The following is a 12,172-nucleotide window of genomic DNA, read 5'->3' as shown; positions in this document are numbered from 1 at the left end:
TTGAGTACAGTAAACTCATTGTCATGTCCAAGAAACCAGTCCGAGATAATTTGCGCATGTTATCCTGCTGGTAGTAGTCATCAGAAGATGGGTACACTGTGATCATAAAGGGATAGACATGCACCACCACCACCAACCTAAACCGTGATACAAGGCAGGATGAATCCATGCTTTCATTGACACCAAATTCTGACCATATTATCTGAATGTAGCAGCAAAAATCGAGACTCATTAAACCAGGCAACGGTTCCTGTTCTTAGCAGACTGGAGTGGCACTCGGAGTAGTCTTCTGCTGCTGTAACCCTCAAGGTTCCACACGTTGTGCATTCAGAGATGCTCTTTTGCATACCTCTATTGTAACAAGTGGTTTTTTTAAGTTACAGTTGCCTTTCTATGAGCTCGAACCAGACTGGCCATTCTCCTCTGACCTCTGGCATTAGCAAGGCATTTGCACCCACAGAACTGCCACTCACTAAATATTTTCTCTTTTTCCGACCATTTTCTTTAAACACTACAGATGGTTGAGCATGAAAATTCCAGTAGATCAGCAGTTTCTGAAATACTCTAACCAGCCCGTCTGGCACCAACAACCATGCCACGTTCAAAGTCACTTAAATCGCCTTTCTTCCCCATTCTGATGCTCAGTTTGAACTACGGGAGATTGTCTTGACCAAGTCTGCATGCCTAAATGCATCGAGTTACTGCTATGTGATTTCAAATTCATATAATACAATAAAAAAGATAAATAATGAATAAAAGTATCAATGCTTATCAATGCTTATTTATTTAAAATAAATTTTAATGAATATGAAAATAAATGTAAAAAAAATAAGCCACTAGGTTACTTCAAACATGCTCAATGACGAAAATTATCTCATCTCCTGCAAGCATTTCTACATCCAAGCAACACAGAAGCTGTAGCAAGCAATCAAATCTTTGCCTAAACATGCATAAGTTGACGTGATCATCAAACATTCATGCTGCTTAAAAAAACAGGCATTCATTTGTGCCAATCTGAGGTGCATTGATAAAGTCGATTCATTAATTACCTTTGTAGCATAAGAGAGTTCTTAAAGGACCTCTGTCGGACTGCTTAAGTTACACTGTTAGACATTTCAAAGGGTTTTTACAGTAACTTACTGGCAACACTGTTGCCAGTAAGTTACTGTATTTTAGATTTACAGTATACAACTGTAAATCCGTTTACAGCATGTTACCGTAGTGTCTGAAAATGGTTAACTACTGTAAAAACCTAAGTTAACAGTTAGCTACTGTAAACCTTTTAATTTTGTCCTAAATATTTTATAATATAATTTTATTAATATTATTTTAATACTATAGACCTAAAAAAGACACAATTACAAAATATTAACAAAATAAACACTCTTTATTTAAAACATTGGAGATGCTTAAAACAAGCTTAAAAATGTGTAAAAACATTACATTTCAATCATTCAAAATATTTTATTTTAAGAAAAAAAAAACATTGAAAATGACAAAGCACATTAACATACATGTACAAAACTAATTTAAGTGTCTGACCTGCATATTGTTGAGAAAAAAAAAACAATTGTACTAAGTACTCCTGACATTAAACCAGACACAATTACAAAATATTCCATTCTTTAAAACATTAATAATGCTTAAAGCATTTAAGGAAAATGTGTGAAAATTACATTAAGCAATAAAATCAACACATTAAAAATAAATAAATCACACAAAGCACTAGAACATACATGTACAATAAAAATTTAAACTTCTGAATTGCATATTGTTGGAAAAATAAATATTTGTAACTATTAGCCGACTCAGAAACAACCAAACTTTAAAATATTACTAGTTCTGGTGTCAAATGCTCAACAAGGTCTGAATTCACATGTTCAAATGCAATTCATCTTTATTAGGGACCGAGCACCGAACGGTGCAAGGCCCTATTGGAATTGCTCCGTTTATTATTATTATTATTCTTCTCTCCAATGAATCGCGATTTTGAGGGGCTAAACATGCCCGAAAACTCACGCAACTTTGCACACACCTCAGAAGTGGCGAAAATTTACGTTTTTTATGGTCTTCGGAAGTGGGCGTGGCAAAATGACTCGACAGCGCCACCTAGAAAAATTAAACGGACAAGCCCCCGATCCACGAATCACGCACATGCACGAAAATTGGCCCACACCTCAAACATGCCAAAACATACAAAAAAGTCTCTTGGAGCCATATCTCAAACCCAACAGGAAGTTGGATATTTTTGACTTCCTGCGACGAAAAAGTGGCATTTTTGCCATTTCCAGGCGTTGTATTTTAACGAACTCCTCCTAGGGATTTTATCCGATCGACACCAAAATTGGGTTTTGTCATCTAAAGGCCTTGGCGATGTTAAATTGCGAAGCTTTAGAGTTTTCATCGATGGGCGTGTCCGTGGCGGCCTCGCAAACTTTGACGATTCGCCACAAAAGAGGAAGTCGTTATAACTCAGGCATGCATTATCCGATCTGCCTCAAAATTCACACGCTTGATAAGCGTCCTGACCTGAATACGTTTACATGCCAATATCCAGATATAGTTATAGCGCCACCTGCTGGCCACAGGAAATGACATGATTTACGGAGTTACAAACTCCTCCCACAAATTTTATCGTATCAACACCAAAATTGAGTGGTGTTATCTGAAAGCTCTAGCGATGATATATTGTGAAGATTTAGAGTTTTCGCAGAGGGGCGTGTCCATGGCGGTATGACAAACCTCAACGCTTCACCATGGAACAGGAAGTCCTTATAACACAACCACACAATGTCCGATCAGCCTGAAACTTCACATGGTTGATAAACGTCATCTCTTGAACACATCCACATAACAATATTGAAGTGGGCGTGGCAAAATGACTCGACAGCGCCACCTAGAAAAATTAAACGGACGAGCCCCCGATCTACGAATCACGCACATGCACAAAAATTGGCACACACCTCAAACATGGCAAAAAATATGAAAAAGTCTCTTGGAGCCATATCTCAAACCCAACAGGAAGTCGGATATTTTTAACTTCCTGTGGCGAAAAAGTGGCGCTTTTGCCATTTTCAGACGTTGTATTTTAACGAACTCCTCCTAGGGATTTTATCTGATAAACACCAAAATTGGGTTTTGTCATCTTAAAGCCTTGGTGATGTTATATTGCGAAGCTTTAGAGTTTTCATCGATGGGCGTGTCCGTGGCGGCCTCGCAAACTTTGATGATTCGCCACAAAACAGGAAGTCTTTATAACTCTGGCATGCAATATTCGATCTGCCTCAAAATTCACACATTTAATAACAGTCCTGACCTGATCAGGTTTACGTGCCGATATCCAGTTACAGTTATAGCGCCACCTGCTGGCCACAGGAAATAACATGTTTGACACTGTAACAAACTCCTCCCACAAACTTTCCTGTATCAGCACCAAAATAGAGTGGTGTCATCTGAAAGCTCTAGCGATGATATATTGTAAAGATCTAGAGTTTTTGCAGAGGGGCGTGTCTGTGGTGGCATGGCAAACCTCAACGCTTCGCCATGAAACAGGAATTTCTTATAACTCAACCACACAATGTCTGATCTGCCTGAAACTTCACATGATTGATAAAAGTCCTCTCCTGAACACATCTACATAACAATACTGAGTCAGTCATAGCGCCACCTGCTGGCAGAATGTAGTTTGTCTTAAAACACAATCTCCACACAATCTCAGATCTGCCTGAAACTTCACATGGTTGATAAAAGTCCGCTCCTGAACACATCCACATAACAATATTGAGTCAGTCATAACGCCACCTGCTGGCAGAAGGTAGTTTGGCTTATAACTCAGCCACACAATGTCCCATGTGCCTGAAACTTCACATGGTTGATAATATTCCTCTCCGGAAGACATCTACATGCCAATCTTAAGTCACAGTTATAGCGCCACCTGCTGACAGGTGGAAGTTTGGTATAAATCTGTGATTTTCTTAGATTTTTTTTTATATATCGGCTTAAATTATTATTGTTCGCTGTTCTCTGTCATCGTAAGGTCACCGGGCGGCGGTGAGCCCGGGTGCGAGGTCCCTTTCATCGCTGCTTGCAGCTTTAATTTCTATTGCACTTTTACAATGTAGATCAATGATGTCAAAGCAGCTTAACATAGAAGTTCTTGTAAATTGAAGCTGCTTCAGTCCAGTTTTCAGAATTGAAGCAGTAAATGTCACTGCTGAAAGTCCAAACACTGAAGAGCAAATCCACCGATCCACCAATCGTAGCCAAGTGATCCAGTGGCAACAGTGGCATGGAACAAACTTCACCAACTGACGAAAGTGTAGAATAAAATCCCTTGAGAGATACCAGGCTCAGTTGGGCACGACCAGTTCTCCTCTAGCCAAACTTGTGCAAGGCCGCAGTCTAGGCACCAGAGGCTTGAAAGTTCACCAGCGGGTGGTCAGGCTGGCCCATTGGATCAATGCGGAAACTCATTGATCACGTGTGTCTTTTAGGATTCACTCCTCCATGACCACCACAGCATCTGGTCAGGATTTGGCCCAGTCCAGGATTATGAAGAACTCTGGATAAGGACAAACAGACTAACATAAGCATAGAAGAAGCTTGTTTAAAAAAAAATAAATCATATACTGGTTAATTATTTTGAAGCATGGCAGGTAGGTTGGGGTAGTTTTCAGCTGGTACTGAGCAACTGGCTCCTGCTCATAACCTGCTCACTACCATGTTTAAAAGATAACTAACCAGAATGTCCTGTTTATTTTTTTCCCTAACAAGGTTTTACAAAAACATTGTAGCATTTGTGATGGGTTGATTCACTGCAGGACAGATTAGACTATTTGTTTTATGTATTCCTAATAAACTAAAACTGACTGAATACTGATAAAACTATTGAGAGTGTCTCACCTAATCCAAGTTCTCAGTTAGCTGGTGAAAGAAGGATAACTCACTGTTGTTCATGGTTGTCATTCTCTTCACTACTTCTCCTGCTATCTTCTGGCTCACTCTGGTTGTTGCTATGCATTTTGTTTCATCCTCTGGAATTATTTATACAAAAAAATTGTATTATTTTATTTATTACAAAATATTTAGGCAACATGAAATGGGGAAAAAGACATTTAATACATAGACAAATGCATGTATCCCAATACTAATTATTGTATTTTGAAATGTCTGACCCATGACAGACCTCAATCTGCTCAAAAATATTATAAACAAAGATGAAAAAACCCTACTAAATGGTTTAATAAAAAAGGGAAAACGATTTTTTTATTTAGCTAGCAACTAAACATGTGACACATTTTGTATTAAAAGTAACGTTACTATATTGAGAAACAAATAGATGTACAGTACTTACTGTTGTATGAGGTCCAGTTTGCACAGGCAGGCTCCCAGTATTCTATATTGAGACCATAAAAAAGCCAAAAATACAGATAAGAATACCATGCTACAATCCACAACCTCCACACAACTTTTTTTTATTTGTTTACCTTGGTTGCTTACTGGTCTTGCTTATTTTTTAAGCATAAGGCTGTGCTGATCAAGATGTTCCTCTGAAATGCTGTTTGTTTCTTCAGACAAAACCTGCTGCTGTGCCAGTGCCATATCTAAACAGAAAAAAATATAATGGTAACAATTATGTTAAACCAAATGTCAAGAGTTGTGATAAAAAAAAACAATTAGCAAACAATAAATAGCAAAAAGGTGGTTATTAGCATAATGCATAGAGGTAAAATTGGTTTTATATTAGCAGATTCAGACTTCCCCCTTAATAATTTAATTTCATAAAAGTATTATTTGCAAACTCTAAATAGCGAAATCATTTTAGCAGCTAATGCCAATCAAAGTACAACATGCTCACGGTCAAATAAACAGTGTTAATGTTGATTTCAAGTCATACTGGCATGCTAATTCTGATCGAATATTCAAAGTAACATGGTAAACAGTATAGAGTCTTCTAAATGAACGAATGTGCGAATATAAAACCAACTTTACCTCTATGCATATTGTAACGTTATAGATTTACGTTAACGTTCTTATAGGTTACGTCGCGATGTTATTTTCTCAAGCTAACGTTATAAGTTACTCTAAACCAGAGAAAAATAAGTTCACAACATCTAATATATATAGTATAAATCAATATAAGTTAAACGTTGCACGTTAAAATGAGTTTGAGTCCAATTCAGTATAAACTTAGCTCAGTTTAGCTAACAGTTAACATTACCATTTTAAGATCGCTTCAGCCAATGTTGCCGAGCAAACAAATGCTAATAGAGGTGCTCAAATCAATGTCGAGTGTTTTCAGCACAGACAGACGCGCTTTTACCTGGATTATTTGATGGTCTTTCATTCATATTCTTCTGGGGGAAAACGCTCTCTGCCGGACCGTTGTCTCGTGCTAAGTGTCCTCCAAAACTGTCTGCATACCTCTGGTTCCCTCCTAAACCAAAACCCGCTGCAACACCGGTTCCTATGTAAATAAATAAAAAGATATGACGAGAACAATGGCTAATAGTCATAAACAGTCTTATTTAAAGTAATAGTAGTGTTAATGTAATAAATTAAATAAAGGTAACATCTTAATAGATGATATATTTCTCAAATGGGCGAAGTAACGCCAAGCCAGAGAAAATAATAATAGCCAACTTTATACTTTACTTTGTTCTATTCTCGTCCACAAAACATTCTGTAAAATGAAACACTGCCTCAGCTTACCAGAGTAAAGTTTGTTAAATCCAGTATGTTCTTCAGGCACACTAATAAATTGTCCTCCAGAATTGCTCCAGGGTCCTCAGGCAAAAAGTGGTGCAGAGTAGTCGAATCGCCGCAAGGTGGCGTTGAAGCAGTTGTGGAAAATACAGTATAATACACGAATTTTTACAAATACAGTACATCGCTGTATATGTTGTTCAACGTCACACTAAATTCCCATAATGCAACGGTAAATACAGTTATTTACCGTAAAAGGAATTTGCAGTATTACACTGGGTGAAATACAGTAAATAACTGTGTAATTTACAGAAATGTCTAACAGTGTACACATATGGTTAAAAGGGAATATTTTAGCATTAATTGAGAACAAAACCAAAATCATATGAAGAACCAAATGCATTCCTTTTGGCCAATTAATTTACTACCCTTCACCATGTGCTAAAATCTTGGTTTTATTTTGTATTTCAGTCTGTTATCTGTCCTAGTCTAGAACAATATACCTGCCTTTATTAATGATTTGCTTTATTTACCAGTATTTGAATCTCTTGTTTAAAAAAAAGAAAATCTTTTGTCGATAGCTTTTATCTCTTTAGACATGTCAATTATATTGTTTACCATATTTGACGACTTGAGATCTCTTGTGTTTTGATGTTTTGTGGTTTCTTCTCTGATTGTACAGCACTTTGAATCAACTGGTAGTTTTGTGAAAGTGCTTTATGAAGAAAGAAAAGAAAAAAATTATAAAGACAGATCCTGTCAATCGTAGTTGTAATCGGCATTCTGAATGCTGTCTAGACCTAATCTTCGTTGATGAATAACTAATTTCTTAACTTTTGGTTATGTTCTTTTCTTCATTGTTTTAATCAAAGATAAAAAGAATAAAGAATGAATGTGTTGATGAAATGAACAACATTTCGTTCAGTTATTTATTTATTTATAGATTGGAAAAAATGTGATGGAAAAAACACGAATATATAAACCGCTAATTGTTTTTTTTTTTTTTTTCAAAGTAAGAGAAGTAAAAAAAAAAAAAAAAATAGTTGACTATGTATAATTATTTTACAACCCCAAATCAGAAAAGTTGGTACAGTATGGAAAATGCAAATAAAAGAAAGTAATGATTTCTAAATTTACTCTTGACTTGTATTTCATTGCAGACAATATGAACACAAAATATTTCATGTTTTGTCTGGTCGACTTCATTTAATTAGTAAATATACATCCTTTCCTGTCATTCAGACCTGCAACACATTCCAAAAAAGTTGGGACAGGAGCAGTTTTGGGCTAGTAATCAGGCAAATTGGTTAAATAATGATGTGAATTAAAACAGGTGATATTAACATGTTATTGCAGTTATGATTTGGTACAAAAGCAGCATCCAAGAAGGGTCTAGTCCTTTAGGAGCAAGGACAGGCAGAGGATCACCAGTATACAAATATGTGAGAAAATTATTAAAGTGTTAAAAAAAAAAATCCTAAAAAAACAACAACTGGAAAACATTTGGATATGTCACCTTCAACAATGCATAACATGAATAAAAGATTCAAGGAATCTGGAGAAATTTTAGTACATAAAGGACAAGAGCACAAGCCTAAGCTGAAGCAATATGACCACTTGGGCCCATGACTACTTTGGCAAACCTTTGAAAAGTACCAAAATATGTTGTTACATCTACAATTGTCAGTTAAAATGGTACTGTGCCAAAAGGAAGCCCTATGTTAACAGTGTCCAGAAGCACTGTCAAATTTTGTAAGGCTTCTGGGATGGACCATCACAGAGTAGAAACATTCACTGTAGTCAGATAAATCAGTATTCAGGTATCTTTGGGATAAATGGATGGCATGTACTCCTGACCAAAGACGAAAAGGATCATCCAGACTGTTACCAGCAACAAGTCCAAAAGACAGGGTCTGTCATGGTAAAGGATTGTGTCACATGCTGTCCCAACTTTTCTGATTTAGGGTTGTACAGGTAACAATACAGTCCAGTTTAGTAATCTTTCAAATTGTCCACATTTGGAAGGTCAGGTGGTTCGAAAGCAATAGCCAAACAAAGAAACAAAAATATGTTTTGTTTCATGTCAAAAAAAAAAAAATATGCACATTTCTGAAAAGACAGGAAAGTGACAGAATGTTTTACTTTGGGTGAATGATCTCTTTCATAGTGTGAAGGCTTTCAAATCTTCATGTTTTTACTGTCACAAGACTGGAAAATCATACGACGTTGATTTGTTTGATTGGAACAGTTTGCTTCCTCTTACCAAGAGCTCAAGCTGTGTGTCTTCAAGATAGATTGCATATGCATCACATTATGTGTCCATTTTTCTTCATTCCTGTAGAAATAGGTGTCACTGAGTCAACTATTACCAAAAGCAGAAAAATCCTTCTGGAAAAAGATGGAATGTGATGAAAAAGCTCCAGTGACAGAGAGTCAATTGAAGCAATAAATTGGTTTGCACATTTCGTGTGGTGCTTTTTAGTAGGGTAAATAGTCTTCCTTAACTAGAATCTATTTGCAAATGGAATGTTTTCTGAAAAGTACCTGACAAGCTACATCCTCAGTGATTCTAATGCTAAAACCAATGATGCTTGATGGCACAATATTTTTGATGGTGAGGTTTTGAATTATTTTTCAGTAAACAATAATTTTAAGATCTTTTTTTTTTTTTTTAAACAAAAGCCCTCGTTCGATTTCATTAAGTAGAAAAGAGCAGGACATTCTGCCTCACATTTCCTTTTATGTTCTGTACTTGCAAGAAAAAAAAATCAAAGACATTTGGTGTGTGAAAATGAGTGCAACCCCCATCTTTTGTGCTCTTTAATAGAGCATTACGGGGACAAAAGAATCCGTCAAATACTTATTTGCAATTATCAGATTTTTACTATAAATGTTATTTATTTATTTTTTTTATTATGACTACATAGATTCCTCAGACTTGAACTCTTGTTTCATCTAAAGAATTGTTTTAATAAAAAAACATCATATATCACAGAAATAAGTGCCTCTGAAAATCCCATTTGCCTTCAGAACATCTTGTTCGGAGGTCAAGTGTTATTAATTCTGGAACGTTTCCACAGAAAAGCAAGGCAGAAAGCTAAATATATCAGCATAGCTTTACTCATTTATATAAAAGGTCTGCAATATTTAGTCTGCAAAATGGAAAAGCCACATTCCGTGTGTCTTCAGTAGTTGTAAATTGTAATCATGTATAGCTCCAACACTTTTGTGTGCCAAAAATGAACTGTTAAAATGGCTTTGTTTGTCTACATATCACACCCTGGTGCACATTTACCTTTGCTGATTATAATGGTAATACATTAGCTGCATCTGAAATCGCATACTTCCTTACTACATAGTAGGCTAAAAACTGTATGCAAGCCAAGCAGTAGGTCTGAATTTTTAGAATTCAAACATCAGCATGTGAGAAGAAACCGGATGACCTACTAGATTCTGAAGCACACCGGATGGATGCTACACTATCCCATGATGCACCGTGAAAGAATTCATGAATAGGAGTGAAGCAACGCAAAGGACATAGGTAGGTGACGTGATGATTACAAAATGGCAGATGTAATGCGTCCGAGTTTCATTCATACTAATGGCATTCATGCTTTATACAACATACTTTTTTAATGGCAGAGTAGTACCTTTAAATTCAAATGAGTAGAAGGCGATTTCGGATGCAGCCATTGTTTTGCCTAAAGAAACTAACAAGGAAGTGAATACACGAGTGAACAAATACATTGTTACAGTTTTTTATGCCACCCAAAAGTGTTCTTGGAGCTTCAAATGATTCCAGTTAAACCACTGAAATCACATAAAAAGTTTTGACTGTTTTACAGTCTTACATGTCAAGACACTTCTACGAAGAATGATAAAGCTCTCAGATTTCATCTAAAATGTCTCCATTTGTGTCCAGAAGATGAACAAAGGGAGCTACAATGACATAAGGGTGGAGATTAATAACAGACTTTGCATTTATTTGGTGAACTAATCCTTTAATAAGACCAAATGTTTGTTGATACATTAAACTTACTCAAGCATTGTATCTTTGTTGCTCAATACTAATACATTGTTAATCCTATTTCCAAGACCCATTCTTGTTTAATATGGCCATGAGCAGCTTTTAAAAGACCAGCTAAGAGACATCTTAAAGTCGGCATGAAATTGAAGCTCAGATTGTCCTTTTTTCTTCCATCATGATATACATCAATAGGGCGGTGCATGATTTTATCCTTTGGAAACCAATGGGCTATATGCACTACTATTGTTTTTTAGCCAACGATAAATTTGCGCTGAAAGTTTAACATAACTTTTTTTAATTTCATTAGTTTGCTTTTATAGGATCAGTTAACAGCATCATTATAGTATCAGTTAAATAGATTTAAGCATTCTTTTAGTTGTTCAAGCATAAAACAAAATGATAGACCATGTAGATGTTAATGCCATCAGTAGCAGCTGGCCAGCGCAGAAACTCAATTGAAAATAAACTAAACTTCCATACCTTAAAAACATGATGGGAAAAAATGGAGTTTAATTCAGTGCTTCTCGTCCAGTCTGAGACCCACTTTATATTGTTTATCTATTAGGCAGTGAAGATCACTGATTTTTAAATAAATCAGATCTTAAACATGGAGATTTTGTAATGCAATAACAGTTCACCAGACGCGCTTGGTGCTGGCTGACTGAAAATTAAAAGTCTGTGAGCATATATTCCATTGGATCCTTGGAATGCTTCAAAACATTCCTAACAAGCTGTTTATTCATTCATTTATTTATTTATTTCAACACACATGGGCCTGCATGGAGGAAAAGTTGGATTACTGTGTAGACCAAAATTTTATATCCTGGTCTCTCATTTAGAGTCACTAATGGATTCCAAAATCCCTTTGTCTCACCAGAAGCTGAAATGACAGAGGGCCGACCCGTTGAGAGAATAATAATGAGGAGTATGATCCCAACTGCAACAACCCTGACAACCTCTTCTCTTATTTTGATTCTACAAATTTCTTTTGGTGTGGTTTGAGATGTCCCTGTGAGCTTCTCGGTCCAAAAGGTCAATCTAAGCTCTGCTGCTGATGCTGCGTGAATAATAGTAAGTGACAGACTGACAGGATGTCATTCAAAGCAGTGAATACATTCTAAAAGGCTTATTCGATTAGACCAAGAAATGTTTATTTTTGTATGACCTATTTACATCAGGGGTTAGATATTAAAATAGTTAAGACCATTCCAGGATCACCGTGCTGCCCCAAAAGTATTAATTATTTAATTTACATTTTAAACCTAAATACTGTTCTTCAAATCATTAAGTTTGACCCATTTGTCAGGAAACTGTCTAATAATATAATGAAATACAGAATGATAAATGATTATTTGATGAGCACTCAAGGAGTACCGATCAGATTAAGTAGGTACTGGGGATGGTAGTAACACTTAATATGACCATCTGTAACTCAGTGGT

At 36.1% G+C, this 12,172-nt stretch overlaps 1 long non-coding RNA gene across 1 annotated transcript; it reads right to left on the bottom strand.

Moving 5' to 3' along the window:
* Positions 1-1,370: 1,370 nt before the first annotated feature.
* LOC147840533 (uncharacterized) lies at positions 1,371-8,652 on the bottom strand. Its single transcript, XR_015509115.1, has 7 exons — positions 6,712-8,652; positions 6,323-6,466; positions 5,487-5,603; positions 5,354-5,395; positions 4,947-5,033; positions 4,092-4,561; positions 1,371-1,895 (listed from the first exon to the last, which is right to left on the bottom strand). It is a non-coding gene; the product is annotated as an uncharacterized LOC147840533 (long non-coding RNA).
* Between the last annotated feature and the right edge of the window lie 3,520 nt (positions 8,653-12,172).

The sequence above is a fragment of the Danio rerio genome, chromosome 15 (genome assembly GCF_052040795.2).
Source record: "Danio rerio strain M-AB ecotype USA chromosome 15, GRCz13ab, whole genome shotgun sequence".
Classification (NCBI taxonomy): Eukaryota; Metazoa; Chordata; class Actinopteri; order Cypriniformes; family Danionidae; genus Danio; species Danio rerio.
The sequence above is the reverse complement of the archived record's forward strand: the minus strand, read 5'-3'. Positions and strand labels throughout refer to the sequence as shown.